At 35.8% G+C, this 21,733-nt stretch overlaps 1 protein-coding gene across 10 annotated transcripts in view; it reads right to left on the bottom strand.

Moving 5' to 3' along the window:
* Positions 1–21,733, bottom strand: part of ROBO2 (roundabout guidance receptor 2) — a 1,536,637-nt gene that overhangs the window by 675,353 nt on the left and 839,551 nt on the right. The gene's annotated exons all lie outside the window — the stretch shown is intronic.

Genomic DNA, 21,733 nt, shown 5'->3' with positions numbered 1-21,733 from the left:
AACTATTGGTTGGTTGAATAAACCCAAGTAGACTAAATCATGATGCACGTTCCTATCAGTTCTCATATAAAGGGGAGTCCCAGAAAGCCACCCTTCTCCTTGTCTCTACCCTGTGAACACAGAGCAAACAAGTACCATTCATGACACAGGACATAAATCCTCACCAGATGCTTATTCTTTGCTTATGTTGCTCTTGAACTCCTCAGCCTTCCCAACTGTGAATAAACTATTTTTATTATTAACAAACTATTCATTACGGGGAAAGATTTAAAAATAATATTTTAATTAAAATGTAATTACATCATTTAGTACCTTCTTGGAACAATCTGAATCAACTTAGACAACTGTATAGAGGAGCAGTACTATAAGGAAAATTGGCCTAGTTGGCAGTTTCAACTGCATCACCTCATGTCTTTCCACTTATGCAGAGAGACCTTGTTTTGTACTTTGAACTCCATTATCAAGGTTGTTTTTATACTCACAAATAAAAATGTCTACAAATTAAATTACTTTTCTATCTTGTTAAATTTTAAACATCACCTGTCAGTTATCTATTACATAAGAATAAGCATGACTATTTCTGAACTCATCAGGAATCTCCTTTGATGTAATATTTATTTGTAGAAGCATTTCACACACAGTATATCAATAGATGACTAACGAAATTCTTATACAAGAAGTTTGAGTCACATAGAATGCTGTTTTACTCCTTCCTGAGAAAGGAAGGAGACAGAATGGCTACTTCTCAAGTGATATTTCATAGTAGGTCTAGTTTTAATTCAAGGATAATAAAAAAAATCTCATGTCTTATAAGTATCAATATTAAAACATATCACCTCTCCTTTCAACTTAGTCTCACAATTAAAATAATATGGAAACTATTCAAAAGGGTCAAAAACTCAGAAGAAATTGGAATTTTTCTTAAGAAATAAAAATTTGCATTTTTTTATCCTCCATTTTACTACCAATAGTAGTAGTATTTTGCTATCTCTTAGACAGACACAATCGGAAACGGAAACATGTAATGTTTCCTTTTCTTGAAGAAGAAGAAGAAGAAGAAGAAGAAGAAGAAGAAGAAGAAGAAGAAGAAGAAGAAGAAGAAGAAGAAGAAGAGGTGATCCAAAAGAGAAAGGCTGTACTGAGAAAAAGTACTAATTAGCCTGAACAATGGAAAGAAAAGAGATTGACAAATCTAATATCCAGTCACACTCATATTTAGAGCTCATGAGCAGTCATTTTAGCTAAGGATAATTTTTCAGATTATCAGGATTCATGGCTTCCTTACCGATGCTAATAAGAATATTGGGGTTTTTTTTTTCCTTTTGGAAAACAGTACATTTGTTCACGGCAGGCTTTAAGCCAGACTCCTCCTGCCACAACCTTGAAAGTGCAGGGATTATAGTTGCCTACCTTGCCTTCCACAAGTTGACTTCTCACATGGTGTTTTGTAACTACAGTTTTCCACTGAGACAGTTCATTTAGGTCAATAATTCTTAGGTATTGATAATAGTTAATGTTTGAATGATGAATATGGAGAAAAGGTGAACTAATTCTAGTCTAGTGTGAACTGCCAGTCCTGATAGCTGTTTTGGTAATCACACAGTCCAATGCCCACGATAGTGGTATTTCAGTTGATTAGAATTCTGGAGTTAGGTCAGATATTATGATTTATATAGACACTTGTAGAAAATTGCCAAAGTATTTAAATGTTTTGCTTGCAATTCTGAATATTTATGACAAACAGAATATGTGTTATGTCACCTTATCTTTTAACCCAAAAGTTGATATGTGAGAAAGAAACAAAAAAGAGAGTGCTTTTATATGTTAGAAAATCAATGAGCACATGTAGGACATATTAACAAAGCAAACCTATATCTCCAAATCAACCCTGAATTTGCTTCTGTAAAAAGAGTTATTATTGACATATCCAGCTTTAAGGGCCACTGAGAGTGAATGAGTTTATTGCTGTTCAATTATCTAATTAAGTTCCAGGAAAGACACGAATCACAAGGTCACTAGGCATCTGAACTGAATTATAGAAGCAGACCTGTATTAGCAGAAGAGCTGGCTACAATGGTCACTGATGGCAGACAACAGATTCCCTCTCTCATAACTGCCTTGGCGTTTAGTAAAAAATGCACAGCATTTTGTATTTCTAAGCCAAAATGACTACACACACACACACACACTTGTGCCCCACTTACGAACACTTTATGATTGGTTGCCTATGGGATGCAATGAAAGATGTGACAAATTGAAGGAGAAGAAATATCATAGATAGTTTTATTTTGGACTCTATCGCCTCTCTTTAACTACTATTACATCGCAGTAACTACGCTACAGAATAACAGAATGAGCTGTATTTGATGAGCCATTGCCAAGTTCCAGTGACATAAGTGATGTTCCACAGTGGCTGTTCCCAGATCTATTGTTGAGCATTTAAATCAGGGCTTTGATGATTGAGTCATGAACACAATCATTAATTTTTGCAGATAAATTTTGGGAGGTAACTTTTCCAGCACTTAAGAGGAAAGGAATGAGAATATAAAACAACCTTCGGAAATTCCAAAGGTTGTCAAAATTAATTATGATAAAAGCCAAGAGATGCAAAGGAAGACTACTGTGTTGACTGAACAAAAACAAGGGAGCATGAAAGTGGAGAGATTCTTCCTAGCGTGAGGTGTGGTTAAGGGTAGAGCACAGCAGAGAGCACAGCAGAAGAAAAATAAACTGTAAGTTTACAGTGTACTTCAAAGGGGGGGGGTCTTCCTTCATGAGGATGTGAGCATTACAATAAGCTTTAACCAGACCTGGTCCACATTTTCCAACTGTGAGACCTGTTGCTTCTTTGACCTCCTTTGAAAAAATAAATCTCCTTTCTTAATTAAATAAGAATGATTGAGATACTTATATAAACCTACACTATAACATCTAAATCACTAACTTAATGCTGGTTGTCAGATTTTTTATGAGGTGACAAAAATCTCAAATAGTGGAGAGGTTCTTGCCTTTTATAAAGAATTTGTAGAATGTTTAGCACGATGTAAAGGACTTATTGAACACCCTCTATTACAAGGAAATATTGCATTTGATTTTTTATTTTCTTTAAAAGAGAATAATACATACAGTTCTAGAAAGCATATGGGAAATGAAAAATTTCCAATTTCTTATTTACTTGGCAGTTTTATTTTTAAACCATGAAATTTGTAGAGATTTATCTTAGCCAATTTCTTAAGATTCTGTTGGGCTTTGAAAGATTTAGTCTTTAAAGTTTCAAATGTTCAACAACTACAGAATGTGGATCCTGCTGATAATAATCAGAAAAGGTTTAAGTTAATACCATTAGGTCATTATCTTGAAGAAGTCTTGCCATGGCCCTTCTATTTTATCTCAAGTTTTATTGTAAAATTTTCATCCAAGCGTCTTCAGTTGTTTTTTTGTTCTTGGCTTGAAATAACTAGTGTCATGTTAATTCAACTAATGCAGTAAATAAACTATAGTTTTCTATTTTATGAAGACTTTAAAAATGTCCAGTTTCTCTACTTGTGAGGGATTGAGATCCCTTTGGAAATAGTCACCCTTACAATTTTCTTTTAAAGTAGATAATAGTTTCTCTATAATAACTTCTCCATTATTTAAACAGATTTGACATGGGAAACCATTTCTCGTGATGAAGTAGTTTAATTTGTATATGTGGTTTACTATACACATAGGCATTTCTGTATATTCTAATCTATTGCAGGAAGTTCTTGCAGATCTAGAAGAATTTACATTAAGATGGCTTTGTAATGTGAAATCTGTTCAGTAAGATTGGAGAACCATATTTTATTCCCAACAGACTATACTGTTATTTTTAACAGTTGCATCAAAACCAACTCATATTTACTCAATTGGAAACAATATTGCAGTAGATAATTTTAACCTCAAATAAACATGATATTTATTCAAATAATGTAAGTGTTGACGCAACAACAAAATCGATGCCAAAGTCCCTTAGCAACAGAAATCAGAATGCTTCTAAAGAGACTCACATCATTTAACTCCCTAAGCTAGCTACATGTTAAATTTAGAACTCAAATATTTGAGCTTGATTAACTTAATAAACCACCACTTTATGTTCTGAAACTAAAAAGTTACAAGTCTCATCTTTTTCTTTTCTAATCTACTATTCTGTGTCACAAGAATGTCAGGTAACATCAATCCCTAGCTTTCAGAAAGCATTAGAGCTATGTTCTGCAACTTCTCAGCATATAGTTGGAGTTAACTACTTATACAGTCTGAATGTAGACTCATCATCTGAAGAGTCTGTGAAAGTCATATTCTAGACTGGGGTCCTGGGTTCTTTATTTCCAATAAGCCAACATTTGACTATCCCTCTGCTACACTGGGAAGTGAATAATGTCCCAGAAGACACTAAGACGGGATATTTTAATATATCTTTAAATTACTGCCGAAGACAGTGATGTAAAAAAAAATCCTTCTATATCCAAAAAGGCAAATAGAACATAATTGAGATTATGCCCATAGGAAAGAATTTAAAGACAAAGTTAAGGACGTTAAGAAAAACGGCACCAACCACAGATGCTGCATTTTGTTTTCTAGTTGAGAGGTAGTGATGGTTTCAGTTTATAATTAATAATCATAAAATATTTATTACACCAAGAGTTTAATGCATTATAGATTCTCTGCATTATATTGATATTTTATATTCTATAGATTCACTAAAAGTTCTTCTGGAAGCATATTTTGAATCAAGCACAAACAAATATACATTCGTTTTATTATACTTATTATATAATTGATATTATGTAATGTTTCATAAATAATATCTGTGATGCACATATATAACAAATCATAAAGGGCAAAAATGTAGGTGAAGGTTTGATGACACCTTCCACAGATATTATTGATTATTAGGCACCACTGTAAAACTTAAGTGTATATGTAATAAAAATTGAATGTTAAAACAGGAGTGATCACCAGTTTTGTAAATGGAAAAACTTACAGCAAAAGTATTGTTCATGTGGACAAAACCACCATGAATTCTCTGGCCTGAATAAGAAAACTGAGATAATATCCCATTCATGTGCAAGTGGATGATGAAAAGTTTGTCACTGCGGACATTAAACTTGTAGTAACAGTAGTAATGATTCTAGTAAGCTGTTACTGAATACCAAGTTCAGGTCAAACATGCGTGGACAGCAACACACAGGCTGATTCAGTCCTCACTTATATCTGAAATGTAGACTGTCCAAAAAAAAAATAATGACATTTAGGATGCTTGCAGCTTAATCCATATGTACAAATGCCATTTCAGTATAGAGTTGTCCAAGCCTACACTTACAACCCACTAGAATGACACACAAACAGAGTTTCTTACCATTGTGGTATGTGAAACTGATGGATGGTGTTGGGTCAAATTTGCATAATAGACAAATAAACTAAACTATAAATATTACAATGTTAGTGTAATGCTTGGTCCAAAATTTGCAGATAATAGACCCAGGTGAGGACAAATTGTGGGATAGAAAAGGAAGGCCTGCTTATGAAAGCAATAGTCTGAGGAAGGCTTGCAACCTTGTACCTGTGTGATCACCTCGGACTCTGTCTTTCCTACTGTCTATGTAGTGCTTTCCACGGTGCCATTGATAGTATTAAGCCAAATATTACATAGCACTCTTGTGGCAAAATAAGCGTTCTGTCTTTTTGGATTCCTGACAGAATGTTCCAAACACATCTTTTCTTTTGCTGATGCTGTTAATTGCACAAATGCTCATGTCATCTTGTTTAGACTGTGGTTCCCTCGTGTTTTGACTATCATGCTGCCCTTATGCTGGTCTCTCTGTTGACAGACTTCAGCTGCTACACACTGTGTCTTGGAGCCTGATCAGCTTCAGCTGAAGCAAGTAGGTGGCTTATGCTCCAGCTAGCTGCCAGACACAAATTTGTATTAAATTGTAGCTTTTAATTATCTTCAGAGATTTTATATATATATATATATAGATAGATAGATATGGAAGATACCCTTTCTCCTGTGTATTTAGAAATGTCTAATAAATCACATCCCTCTTCTTTTACATGTCCAATTAGGTAGCATTAGAAAACACCAATGGTCCTTTCTATTATGTCACCAAGAGAGTGGCCTTTTTTATAAAGCTACCATTTATCTTTTATTAGCAGTTTAAGATTGATGAAACTGGATTTATTACATGCACAGTAAAAAAGAGACGCCAAGGATGTCAGAGTTGCTAATGCACTTTCTCTCTCTCTCTTTAAAAAAGCACTTTTACAATCTTCACCCAAACAAATCTTTTGGACACTAGCCAGTTTAGCAGGCATTTTTCCCCCTACATCTGTGTCTTCCATATCTTCCGTTTTGCTTCTTCTCTTTATTTCTAATTTTAGTTTATACAGATAATGAGGAACAAAAACCAGTGCTAAAAATACAGGAATTATTTTCTTTGTGTGTGTATGCATAAATTTTGTGCAGATTCAGAAGTGTTTGCATGTGCATGTGTGTGTGTGCATGGGTGTGTGTGTGAATGCTTGCATGTGTGTGCATGAGTGCATGTGCACAAGTGTGTGTGTGTGTAGGTCGAGACCAGAGGTGACGTCAGATGACTTTTTCTTCACCTTTTTTTTTTTTTTTTTTGTGACTGGAGCCCTAACTGAGACTAGAATTTGCCAATTTGTCTTGACTGGCAGGCCAGCAAACCCTGCTGTTGTATGTGAGTGATGGAATCTGACTCGCTTCTTGAGGCTTATGTTGTAAGCATTTTACCAACTGAATGACTCCCAAGCCCGAACAGAGAGGAATTAACCGGTTGTACATTAAAGTATAGGAATCCACTGAGGAGGTCATGAGCTCTGTCTTGACCTGATCACACCTACTCTGGAGTCCTGAATGCTATGATCACTTCTCTGTGATACCACAGCATTGCCCAAGTTTTATCTCATGTTGCACTGATAGTTACGTAAGATTATTTTTCTCTTATATGATGCTTCTACATTTAGGATATTGCAGGCCTTGTCCCTAGTTATCCTTTGGACAAGTATGTTTGCCCTGGGGTGGAGTCTCAGTTTTGTGTGGCTACAGATGGTTGCCTTCAGTAGTAACAGAAAAGCTGGGCCCCTTCACTTCACCACTTGGTTTTAGTCAAGGAGGGAACTTGGATTTTGCCCCTGAGATTTCGTCCAAAAATTTAGAATCCAGGGGAGCCATAAAGGTGGAAGAGATACTTGGAAGTCTCTAACTAGTTAGAGAGATGTTTACTGAAGCAAACAAGCTGTGAGCATCATCCACACCTGGATTCATTTCCATCTCCTGCGACTGCTCACAATCTGCCCATTTGGCCTCCTCTTACCCCACCCCCTTTTTTTTGTTTTTTGTTTTTTTGTTTCTTTCAAATTTTTCTGACATATGGTTATAATTACAACTCTTTTTTTCTTACCTTAACAAGCATTTATTCAAAGATCTTTGAGTACACCAAGGTGTGGAGGTCTGCATTTTAATACGTTCTTAATTTAATTTTTTTCATAAGAGTGAAGGTCCATATAATACCATAAAAAGTCTTTAGTTGTAAACCTTAGATACTTATGAGCTTAAAAAGAACACATTAGGCTCTGCTCTCTAATATTTTCAGTCTTACCTAGTTTGCCAGTTGCTTTAATCTAAAGACATACTACTTGAGTCCTCCGTTCTCCCTTTGCCTTTCCTTCCTGAACTCCATGTATATGCTTGCCTAAGTACCTCCCCATTTTAAATGGTACTGAGTCCTACTTTCAAGGCCTAGGTAATAGTACATTAATATTCTCATCTGCATTGGAGTTTGTTTTCACTACTAATTCAGTTCAACATTTATTCTCAAAATTGCTGCTACGCAGTACAATAGTCAATAAAGATACTAAGGATTTTGAACTAAATCCTTTGTGTTCTTTGTGCTTTTGTCCCATTTTATTCAGAAAGTGTTACTTTGGGTGACCACCATCCCTTATTCTGCCCAGTTTTGTTATTAAAAGATAGACGAGAATACAGATTGCTTCCGGTCACAGCACTGTTTAAACTTTCGAGAAATGACCCAAATGGTGATTTTATAAACTGGCAGTAGCTAATGTTTACAGAGTGTCAGTCAGTGTAGAAAAGTGTCAGTCAGCAAATGTTTCCCATAGATTGGATGTGATATACATGTTCAATTCCCTTAAGACCTCTCAGGAGACCCCATGTTTACCCACCATGCCACATGCTACAGTGATGAAAATTCTGAAGGTAATGAATATGTGTTACAAGGTCAGTTTAATAGTGAGTATTCTCCCTCTAGAACACAAACACTGAACAGCGATGCCTCTGTGTGATCAGAACAACTTATAGATATAGATAAAGCAATAGGAAACCTTTAACTTACACAGTGATTTAAAGCTTTATCACTGCATTGACCACAGAATGGCTTCATTTAAGTGTTCATATAAAATATATTATATTTTTAGACATGACTTCACTAGGTTATCCTTGCTAGCTTGGTACTTGCTAAATAGCCCACAGTAGCCTCAAACCATGGCAACTTTCTTATCTCAATTTCCCATAATTCTGGGATTTCAGTCACGGGCCACCACAAATACCTTAAGCAAAGTCATTCTGAGAACTAGAACGGTTGGCTGTTATCGTGACGTCAGTGATGTTTCAAAGAACCTTCTCTTGGACCTTTCTTTTCCAAATGTGTCTATATTACTTCCACACCCGGCTTTCATATTTTGAGAAGTGCGTGATATCAGTATGCAAGTCCCAACACGTGGACTTCACACGTGATAGTTTGTGAACATTTTTGCACCACAGTGAAACATTTCATTCAGTCCAAACTGTTGCCTCCTTACCTTTAAGATCATCACACAGAAGGCTAGGGAGAAACTCTTGATTAAAGAGCATTGAGGACACCACTACATTTTACATGACCCATAAGCAAACCCTACATAGTAGTAAAATGTTGTAGGAGGGATTATTAAAGGAAAGGGAATAATTCAGATGCATATGAAAGGTGATGCATCACCAATGTCAAATAGTCTCCATTTGACAATTTACCTTAGAATATTGCCTTTGTTCTTAGACAATAGGCTCAGAGTTACTTACTACGGTAATTTTCTAAAGTCAATGATAAAATGCTTAGCCTCTCTCTCTCTCTCTCTCTCTCTCTCTCTCTCTCTCTCTCTCTCTCTCTCTCTCTCTCTCTCTCAGGAACTAGTCTTGGTCTCAAAAGAGCTAGTTGTTTCACTGTAAATTTTTTTTAGTTTAGGACTTTTAGAAAACAATAAAAAAAAGTTAAGAAATGACTGTATGCATAGAAAGAATACTGAATAATTTTTAAAAACTATTTGTGGCATAGAAAGTCTAAATAACTTTACTTCTGTAGTGCCAATATTTGCATTTATATGATGCTAAAATTTGTATAGGTAACTGATGTGCAAACAATTGTCTACAAATGGTAAGAACATTATATAGAACAATTTAATTATGAAAGACAAGAAGTTTAAATAGGTAAGAAGTACTTTGAAGAGCCTTTATTTTTTGAATTAAGCATTAAATATGATTTTTGATAGACATTTTAAAATAAAATTATTAATGCATATTCACTCTATCACAATATTTCCATTCATACACTTACAAATCTTTGATCTTAAAAATCATCCCACCACCCTTTTACATTCCTCTACATTCCCACTGCCCCTCATTTTCTTTTCTTAGTAGTCAATTTTCTACCTTGAGACAACATTTGTTTTATTATTTTAACCTCTACTGTGACATTTTCTTAAACATTCCTTAATTATTATTTGAAGTCAACATATTACTTAATGGTTTTCTTATGTGATTAGGTAATGTCTTCTGTAATCTATAAACTTTAAAGTGTTTATATTATGGATCAATTGAAATATTTAATGTGAAATATGAACTGCTTTTTCAATTTACCTTTCTTTGTTCTACAAATCTTCTGTAAAATACATGACATGAAAATATATAAGAAAGTGCTGTATCAAAAATGTGCTATTCAAATACAATTCCATCAGAGGCTAACTTTAAGTTATCAACTTCATGTCAGGGAAACAATATGCAATATCATATAATATGCAAATGCAAAATTTCATATTCAGATTTTAATATTTGACAAAGCATGCTAATATAATACTGTAAAATTGTACTGTTGGTGTATATAATATTAAATAAAATTATTAACCAAACATAAATAACAGGTGTTTGAAGGATATTCCAGCCAAGAACAAGAAGACTCTCATTAAACTGTACAAAGAATATTAATCAATACAGACATTATTCTATGTCATAACACAAGCCTAAATAAATTCAAATGAATTCAAGATTTATATAATATTTTTGGCCACTACAAATCAATAAAAGAAAGATATCTAGAGCATCCACAGACATTTAAAGATAAAGCAAATAAACGGCAAACTGCATAAAAATCAAAAGGAAATTTCAGCATAGTTGAGGTAGTCAATGAGCTTCTGAAATATATGAACTGAAAAAATATAAAAACAAAAAGTATTTATTGTTCTATCAAATTAAAAAAGGAATAGAACAAAATTATAAAAATGAGGCTTCATTTGGTTTAGGGCTATTGGCAATTGATATCTTCTGGGAGAAGGGAACTCAGCTTTCTTTAAGGAGCTGGCCCCTCTAGGCCAACTGTGCTGCAATGGATTGCCCAGCCCTATCAGTTTATGAACATTACCAATTGACATATGTAGATTATTAAAGAGAAGAAACAAATGGTAGTTGGATTGAGATTGTTTGGAATGGTGGTAGGCAGATACCAAAAGAAAAAAGAGGATAAACAGGGGTGATGGGACCTAAAAATATTGTAGGCATATATGAGATTCCAATATAGCTAATAAAAAACACTATATTGAGGAACCGAGCCAGTCATGGTGGCACATGCCTTTAATCCCAGCACTCAGAAGGGAGAGGCAGGGGGATCATTGTAAATTCGATGCCTGCCTGGCCTACAAATAGAGTCCAGGGTAGCCAAGGCTACAGAGAGAAAACTTGAATTAAAAGAAAAAAAGAAAAAGAAATAGAAAAATAGGGTACAAAACAAGCAAATAATTGAAACTTGATATATCTGTTACCCTTAAGCTTTAAAATTTAAGACTTTAGAAATGTTACAGTATATTCTAAAGTAATGAACAAAGTATGTAAGAAGGGTTGGTCATTGATAAAATGTGCATATTGGTGTTTTTATTACTTATAAATTCTATATACCATTGCTTTCATTACCATGCTTGTACACTTTGGCTCAATCACTGTTTTTTTTTATTACATTCATGTGCTCTATAACTTAAAAAATTATGTAAGCCTTTTCAATATGCTACATTGACAAATGTTTATTTTAGAGTTTAATGATGAGTTTCGAATTTCTAGTATTTAAGTCATTTTTAAAGTTTTTCTAGACATAATATTCAGTACCTTATGTAGACGAAAGCATCACTTTACTGTGTAAATGCTAAATTCAGTGCTCTTGGTAAGTGTTCATTCTGCAAAGACGTTGGTATTCTAGACTGATGATCATTTGAAATAATGTTTTATCACTTAAGGACAGTTGCTTTGGGATGTACAGAATTGTGAAAACATAAATGTACTTTAATTTTTAATTATGATTCATAAGATTTTCATAGGCTGTAATACAAATATTTTAAGCAATATATTCTATGTGATTATTTATAATATACATTATATAACATGTGTATGTATATTGTATGTGTACATGTATGTTCAGTTTTACAGAATTAAAGTATGAAGTGTTTTGCCCATTGGTGAGATTAAACTTGTTTAAATATGCATACATATTTCCTCAGTAACATGTACTTTATAAAAATTAAAATTGACAACTATCATAATCTATATAAACTATATCATAAAACAACTAGCATATATTTATATACACTTATTATCAGGAAAAATGGCTCTCTCTTTTTCTCTCTCTTCCTCTCCCCCCTCCTCTCTCTAGTTTTCTTCCAGACAAGGTTTCTCTGCGTAGCCTTGGCTGTCCTGGACTTGCTTCATAGACAAGGCAGACCTAGAACTCACAGAGATCTTCCTGCGTCTGCCTCCTGGAGTGATGGGATGACAGGCATGCACCACAACACCTGGATAAAAAATGGTATCCTAATATGTCAAATATAAGACATAGTACACACTTTCAATTTGTCTTAATGAACTGAAAAGTGTTTAGAGTTTATGTACTTGGAAATATATGCCTCTCATATGTTAAGAGAGAGGGGAAAAAGAAAGGAGGAGTGAATGGAAAAAGGTAAGAAGAAAACAGAAAAGAATATAACAAGGGCAGGAGGAGAGAAGAACACTCTCTCCTCCTCAAGTCTCCTCACTCAAGTCTCGGTGGAACAGTACACAAATGAATGATGTAATACATGCAAAATCCTCTGCAATTTCTCTTTTGGACAATGCCCATCAGCATTTCAATGTATATTTCACATTTGTGTTATGAATATCCATAAAATTCCCATCAAGATATTGTTGAAATATATTGACTTCTCTAGCACTCTCACATATTGTAAGTATTACTTAAATAATTGTTATTTCTTCAATGTCCTGAGAAAATTTATTCTACAATCACTTTCAAATATATCACTTTCACTAGCTTGCCTGCCTTCTGATGGGAAGAGTATACAACCACACACAAAATTTTATTATTACTATGTTAACTACACATGTGACCTCATGGCATTGTTGTTTCCTTTTGTACAATGAGTAAAAAAGAAAACAAAGAAAATTATTTTCACAATCTGTGACATCTATGTCTAACAAAGTTTAAAATTGCACCTTTTCATGTTACAAATGTCAGAACTGAAGGCTCAAGATAAAAATGTCTTGTTCAAAGCCCCATCCTTTATAAGAGTTAAAAAGTTCTCAATCCATTCCCGTGCCCCCTGCCTTTGACACTGTTCTTTGACATTGATCCTTCTCTGTCATACTGAATTAAGATATATGTATACTCTCTCTAGAATTTTACTTGACCAATTTTCTTTTTTTCTCGCTGTGCCTTACTTGCTTTCAAAGCCAGTATTGATTCTGCTCTTCCTCTAAGAATAATGTATCTGTACCTGAACAGATATGCAAAATGATAAAAGTATGGAAAAATGGAGAGGGCCTTCAAAATACTATAAAGAAAATATGCTTTTTGCTTTGTGTGTGCATTCATGTGTGTGTGTATGTGTGAATCTAAATTTCTCTCAAAAGAAAGCCATGGATCAAAACATATATAAATAATAAATATGAAAATCAAAAAAAGAATTGGTACAGCTTTAGGCTTAGCCTTGCCACTAAAAACAACAAAAGGATATTAGTTGTATACTTCTAAAAATCAGTCAATTTGTATCACAATACAGTTTTAGTCAGCTTAACTGCAATTCTCTCTACAGTTTGTCTTAAATAGAATTATTTTTGTAGAGAAATATTGTGCCTGTTCTTTACAGCTCTCTGACTTTCCACATACACCCAATGCTCTCTTTCCAAAACAGATTTTTTTTTTTACTATTTTCTAGTTATCCAAAGGTACCACTTGTTGTTTGTTGGACATAGAATAGCTTCAAAGTTTCCATGTCAATAGCATGACCTTTAGCTAGTGTCAATAGTAAGATATTATTGAACTGTAAGGATGCTCATTTCATCAACTGATTATTCATTGAGAAGATCATATGAAAGGGGCCATTAGTAGATGTGGCTGGTCAGAGAAAGCTGATCACTGGAGACATGCTCTCTTTAGGCTACTACATGCCTCTGGTTCTTCCTGCCTGTCTGATTTCTTTCAGGCCAGAAGAAGGTGAGCTCCTATGCTTTGTCACATCCTCTCTACATGATGTTCTCCCTCATGACTCATGGGCCAAGAAGTGGTGAGAACAAGTGACGGTGCACTGAACCAAAAAACCAAATAAATCCATAAGTTGTTTTATGGCTACTTTGCCAAAATGAAGACTGACAAGCATACACAATCTTGTTGGGCTGATTTCAACCCCAACCTATAGTGGACAGGAAATATTTGCTTTTGGAAAAAACATTTACCTTATAACCTAATTTTTATCTTCTTTAGCATTTTATAACATAATAAATGTGTTATTCCTCAATTGTTTTATGCATTTTGTTGGTGTCACCACAATGAAAGTTAATTTCTATAAGGCAAAATACATGGTTTAAATAAATTCTGAAATCCTTGTCACTAATAGGTGTGCCATAACTTTGCATTGATTTTAACAGAGAACAGGAAATAGTCTGCCATAATGGCTCAGTCTTCAGATTCTATGCTTATTTAGAGACACTTTAAACTAAAATTAGTTCAATAAGTCTTAACTTTTCTTTGAATATAACAGGGAAGTGTTTAATTAATTCATTGATTTGTGTTAAATTTCTTTACAGTATTATGTAGAACATTTCAGGGTGAAAGCATTAAATGAAGTCAATATTATTAATTAATCTTATTGGTCATCATGACACTTGTCTTCCTAGACTTTTTTTTAATTCATTTTACCCTTTTCCCCGTGTACAGTGATTAGGCAATATCCAAGAAGCTGAGCTCAGCCCACACCTTCTGTTTTATGGATTACATTGAGTGTTTTTTATAAAGTAAGTACTTATTTCTATTCTGACAAATTCTAGTAATACTGACTAACCCCTGGCTACAAAGTCAGATCCAAGCTCACACGTTTGGCTCAACATTGACTTTGACTAGAGGAATCTTAAGTATTTGAGGTTAAGTATATGATCCAAGAACTCTTCTGGTGTGTCCACTAAGGGGTTTTAATTAGATGCAATATGAAATATCATAACAATAGTTTGTCTTGGGTTTGCTGGCTTAAGAAAATACTTTGAGAAGACATTAATGATGCTTACCTGATATAGAAATATAGATTTAAAAGGCTGAAAATAGATGATTCACATTTATAATTATGAAACCTGTCACAACTTGTTAAAATGGAGTCTTTCGCGTAGATGAATTTCCCTGCTCCCCTCTTTTTTTCTGTTTTTTTCCAGACAGGGTCTCTCTGTGTAGCCTTGGCTGTCCTTGACCTGCTTTGTAGATCAGGCTGGCCTTGAACTCACAGCAATTGCCTGCCTCTGCCTCCCTGAGTGCTGGGATTAAAGGTGTGTGCCATCACGCCTAGCTAATAAGATGATAATAGTAAGGTACAAATTCTGGTATGTTCAGTATCCGATGAGCATAATGTAGCTTAAAACAGTAAGCCTTGCCTGCCCCTAGAGGCCTTGCAGGTATGGCTTCTGTGTCACATGTGCATCAGTAGGTGGCAGAGAGGAGAGAGGCTATGTCAATGCTCAAGTGTTCTAACTTATGAACCTTCAAATGATTAGTATCCTAACATTGCCTGACAAAAGAGGTGAGCCTGAGATGACCACCACTCTGGTGTGAGGCAGGCCTGGAAGGGACCCAGAACAGGGAGCAGGTGCAGTGGTGGGCTCAAACATCTGGGTTTGAGGCCCTGCAGCAGCCAGGATCTGTTAACATGTAGACTATTCCTGGTCTGGGCTTCTGCCTGGGGACATGTTAATGCCTTAGCGCGGTGAACAACTGGCTCCAGCCCTCACCTTGGGCAGCATGGGGCAGCTGGCCCTGAAAGCAGGTCTGCAGGAGACATAGCCCCATCCCCAGCCAGCTGTGGTGGTATAATAACAGAGTGATACCCTTTTCTCCCCTCACCCCTCACCATCCTCTGGCATGGGGAGGCTTGGCCCCGGGGTCTTGAGAGCGGAAGAGGTGGCCCTGCACCTTGCCTGAACAGCACAGTAGGGCTTGCCCAAGTTCCAGGATGGGTGAAGGGTGTGGGAGTATGAGGAAGCACAGCAAGCCAGCCTTGTGAGCGTGAGAGCTGGGGAGCAGATGGGTTTACCAGTTCATATACCTCTCAGCTCCAGATCCAGGGCTTTGAATTGGCCTACTCCAACATCTATCTCATTGATGAGCTGTGGAGTGTGCGAAGGGGCCAGTCCTACAGATCTGAAACTACAGAATCTCCATGCCACAGAGTAAAAACAGGATTTCAGAGAGGAGTCCCAGTGAGGCTCCCTTGTTGATAGAGTTGCAAGACCCAGAGGCCTCCTATCAGAAATAGGAGTCATTGCAATGAACATTTGAAAGAAAAAGGTGTGGACAAAAGGGTAAACTGTGGGACATACTGTGACACCCTACACCTCCGACAGCAAGATTATTTTTCCCGGGGTGGGAGGAGGCTGCAAGGGTGGAGGGGAGGTGCAAGGAGACTGGGAGACGAGTGGGTTTGAGGTGCATGGTTTAAGATGTGAAATTCACAAAGAACCACACAAAAAGTTAAAAACAAAAACTCTGCCTCAACTTTTTCTCTTGAAAATGACGGTTACGCAATGGTATAGCTAAAAATATAACCCTGTACAAATTCACATCTCTAGCTATTTTAGTAATTTCCATAATCATATTGTTTAGGTGCTAAGCTTCTCTTAGCGATGAGAGCACATCAGCAAATGTGTGTTCGAAGTTCTTTAAATAGATGGTTAGACTCACTAAGGAATCAAACGAGTTTTCGCTTGAAAAATGTTCAATTTGCTGTTCCCCTATATAGCCTAAAGCAGAGCTATGACTAAAATTAATAATAAGAATCAAAGAAAACAAAATGTAGGTGAACTCTGGCTGATAAGTTAGGATGCTTTTGGTCCAGGATGCTTTTGGATATGTACCATCATTCTAGATGTTATGTGAGCCATGCAGTAGTTACACAAAAATGAATCCAAAAGAATTTTAGACCTAGAGTTAGGAAGGAAATAATCCTATTGGGGACGTGACACGCAATTCTAACTTACAGTTTCTCACTTGTAGTTTTAACTATATTGAAGAGTGACTAATAAGTAATAGACATAAATTCACAGAGTACAGAAGCCTCCTCAATAACGACAACAAGAAGATATAACTGCTTAGAGAATGTGAGATATGATAAAGTCCACATTGTGGAAATGGCTATAAGTATTTTATTTTCATGTGTGAAAAGCAAAGAAGATCCGCCCTTTGTGTGTGTGTGTGTGTGTGTGTGTGTGTGTGTGTGTGTGAAGGAGGAGACATCAAATTTTGTGCAAAAGAAAGACCATGCTGCAGAAAACTGGAAAGGTAAAGAATATCTAGAGAAGGGATTGCGTTATGAACCAAACTGACAGTTTCAACAAAAAAATGACATATAGGGATTACAAGGGATACAGTTTGCATCCTGAATCTTTGACATTGGGAGATGAAATGTGTCCCTTCATCTCTGCTGCTCCTATAGAACCCTGAGGAACTGGGCCCAGTGGAAGTGTGGAAGTTCACTGGTGGTACAGCCACAAAAGGGACCTTAGGGTCCTGGCACCTCCTTTGCTTCCCAGTTGAGGGAGGTGTAGATTCTTCTGTCATGTGAACCTGTCCTGACTCAGTGGCCCCTCTACAGCCCATTAAGCCGCACATCTAGATGACCAAGGGCTTACACTTTAGAACCATGAACCCCTAATTTATGTCTCCTTTCTAAACTTTCCTATCAATTAATTATTATGCTAATGGAAGTGACACCGGTAGGACTGCAGTCTGGCAGGAGGGGGTACAAGTGATAAAAGAATATTGCGGTGATTGGCGGTTATATGGATGCAGCAGTATTTCTAAGAGTAATTAAGAAAGTAAAAACCAAAGAAACGCATATATAAGGCTGAGTGGGAGTTAGCTGGAAAATCCCGCCATATGTATCTGGGGCTTCCCAAGCAAGAGAGCAGAAGCAAGGAAATAATATCCAGGGACTAAAAATGATTCTTTCAAAATTATAGACACACCAAGACAGAAAAGATGATTTTTCAAGGCTGCCAAATACAATAGCCAAAACACTATGAATGTAACATTTATATAATTCCTGATTTCCTTATTGTTTTGTGGTTCTTCTTCCTGTAGGTAATGTGTGTGTGTGTGTGTGTGTGTGTGTGTGTGTATGCGTGTGTGTGTAATATAAAATAAAAAGATTGAAAACTGAAAAAATGATTCCTTTTGCATATACATTACAGTTGTGTCGCTTGGTGTTCTTGTGGAACTCCTAACCGTGGGAGTTGGGGGTGTCTCTCATTCTTTTGCCTGCTGTTTTTTGGACTCTTTCCTCCTATTGGGTTGCCTCATCCAGCCTTGATATGAGATTATGTGTCTATTGTGAACCTTATTGTAACATTTTATGCCATGTTTCATTGATATCCCTGGGAAACCTGTTCCTTTCTGAAGGGAAGGGGAGGCAGAGCGCACCTGAGGGGGAAGGGAGGAGTTGGGGGGAAAGATCTGGGAGGAGAGGAGACTTCAGTAGGAATGTAACATATGAGAGAAAAATTAATTAATTAATTAACATAGTCACTATGGAAAAAGAGGCACAAAAATAAAGCAGAAAGGAAAGAAGACACAGAAGAAACAATCGGAGGAAAGATTGTGCATGACCCACAAGGGAGCCTTTTCTAAAAGGAAGTAGAGATGCTAAATGGTGCATAGCGGTGAGTTATGACAAGGCTTGAGAACAAAAGATTGGGTTAAACACCGAGTAACATTGTTGAGAAGACATTTTTTTCCCCACTGATGAACAAAACAAATATTGAATCTGGCTGCTAACTAACTGTGAGGGAAACACATTCAAATATGGAAAACATGAGTTTGGGATCTTCAGAGGGAAAAACAGGAAATGATTAAGGGGAAGAGGGATTCACATGGGTTTGTAAAGGGATAGAAGACAAAAGGAACAAGGTGAATTGTAAAATCCAGCCTAAACAAAGACTGATTTACGATAAAACGTGGCCAGAAAAAGTTAAATACCAATAATCTGTGGTTGAGAGTGAGTTTTCAAAAAGGAAAATTATTTTTACAAAGGAATGGTATTTTTTGAGAGTAAATATATCAAAAAAAACTTTCCATTTCTTTTTGACAGGCATACCAATGTGAGATATAATGCAAGCAATTCAACCACAGAAGTGTTAACTATATTACAGAGCATAAGGAATGCACAAACTATACATGTAAATGTATTCTGTTAGTCATAATTTATGTCAGTTATATGGAAAATATTTTCCAGTAAAGTGCATTTTTATTGTGAAAATTAGTATGATATGAACAGTGTTTAAAAGTTTCAGAAGAAATTTTTCCAAAAAATCACAACAATAAATCTAAGAACATAATTTAGGACTAATTATTCCAATGTTGCTTCTATCTTTCACTCTAACGTCCATGTTCTTATCATTTTGTTTTGTTTACAATTTTTATTTAGAGTTTGTTCTCTTTCACTGCTGGAGAATGAAAATGTTTGTGGGAGATATGAATAGTAAATACACACACACAAACACTTATATATGTACTAAGTACATATTTACATGTAGTTAAAGAATAATATATTAGATGTTAATAAATTAATTTAAATGCTAGATTAAATTATCAAATTATTTATTACTATATAATTACAAATAGGATAAAAGTAACTAAAATTCACTTTGAGTACCTACCAGCTGTCATTCAAATACAAGATAAAAATTTTATATATTAATTTTATGAATCCTACTAAGCACAGTGTGGACAACGTTAAGATTTTCAGAGTATCACTCACTTATCCAAAACCTTAAATAGCAATATCAAGGTAATAACTCACATCTCCAATATAGACAGTAGAGCTGGTATACTTTTATAGCCACACACACACACATTGTATGATTCAGTCCTGTGATATTTGCTTGTCTGTGTCTACGGTGAGTGAAAGAACTATTGGTTCTTTGTGTGTGTGTGTGTGTGTGTGTACAAAAGACACATATATGCTATATATATGTTATATATCTTTTGTTTAAAACATTTAATGATTTTTTAACTCATGGCTTATTATTATTTTGCTCATTAATGTGATTTCTTAATTAAACTTGGTCTTGGACTAACATTCTACTTGGATGGTAGTGTCCCTTTGTGACCTCAAAGTTGTCTCTGTGGTAGTAAAACCACAGCATCATTTACTTCAAATCCCTGAGCTTAACTCTCTTCCTATTTTCCCACACTACAGTCTGAACAATGTCTTGGGGGTAAATAAAGCAGGAAAATAATCAGTAATATTATGCAATTGTGTGATGATGACACTTGGGGGACGTCTGAATGACTTCCTTTGCTGGAAACATTACAAGAGGAAATCCCCACACTGAACTGTGAAATGGTTTTATGATAAAACGCTGGACTATGATGCTGGACACCAAGGACTTATTTATGACTGTCACTAGATATGACCACGTCCATTATGTTTCTTAAATTTTCCTTACAGTGTTTCCTCAGATATGCAAAAGTAAGTTAATCTAACTTTAGAATTCCCAATATTCAACAAATTTGCTCACTAAAGCTCAATTTACAAGTACCCTGAGAATAGGACTCACCTTACACTATTTGGCTATGTATAGAAAACAAGTCAAAACTTCATTGACTGATAGGTAGACCACATTTTCACGTAGCTAATGGGAAGAAGTTAGAAGGAAAGCAAAAAGATTAGATGCAGGCTTCTATTAGTATTCCTGATATTAAAACATTTAATGCCTGATTGAACTAAATTAAATATATAAGTTGAGAAGGACTTTTGTTTGCCTAAGAGGAACTAGAATGAAATCACCACCCAAATGCCCCAGGACTTCATGCCCCAATCCCAACGGTTTGGGATCCCAGCACTTGTGATTTACTGTCTCAAAAGTGTGTGGGTGATACCAGTTTGACTCTACCTAACAGAAGGGAAGCCGTAGGCCTAGATTGTCATGTTCGACAAGTTAATGTGTAGTCTTTTCTAGCACTGCCCTTCAAAAAGGCTCCACATACAAACATCAGCCTGAGTGTGTTTAAACAGCCTGTGTTTGAATTCATTCCAGACGTTCCATTTACAGCAATTTAAGACTATTTGTATTCAGGAAACAAAATAACAAGGGACAGCTGTTTCTCTGTTTTGCTCTTACTTCTAAGCTATTTGAAAACACTCAGAGAAGCTAAAAATATAAAGGAGCATCCTTTTGTAATTTAGGATAAAAGTGAGTCAGGTAAAATTATAGACACCAGCATACAATCAATAGTTTCTTTTTTAACTTAAATTTCACTCATCAGATTACTTTTATTTTAGCATGCCGTCTTGTGCTAAGTAGTTAACAAGTGGCATATATTTGATCTTAAGATTTAGAAATCAGCTCATACTATAGCATGATCCTGGCCATGAAGAGTCCCAAATGCATCGATCTAGGCTCATATGGCCCCTCAAGCTCTCCATCATTTGAAGTCCGGGCACACAGGAGGTCATCGCTGAGCAGTCACTATGCATATCTGACTCATAGCACCAGATAATTATGGCTCAATGACTAATCAGTTAGTTTGCTGATTTCAGAAAGGGAATCAGGCTAACATGGTTACGGCCACCATGTCTCTGTAGCAGCAGGCAGCACTCTGCCCTTCCCCCCCACGTTAAGCTGTCTTACACAGTCCAACCCAACAAGGAGGGAAAAGATGATGGATGAGGGTCTAATGTGTGTCTTCCATGACTCTTTCTGCACAGTACTTTGCAATGTTCATGATTAAAAAATTCAAATTTCCAGGGCTGGCAGGCTGACAGGCAGCTAGGAATGCTCATAGATGGTTGGTGGTTATTAGAAATCTACTTTCCAGAACGCTGTACATTAAAAAAAAAAGTTTGGCAT

Source organism: Acomys minous, assembly GCF_964271855.1.
Source record: "Acomys minous genome assembly, chromosome: 11".
Lineage (NCBI taxonomy): Eukaryota > Metazoa > Chordata > Mammalia > Rodentia > Muridae > Acomys > Acomys minous.
The sequence above is the reverse complement of the archived record's forward strand: the minus strand, read 5'-3'. Positions and strand labels throughout refer to the sequence as shown.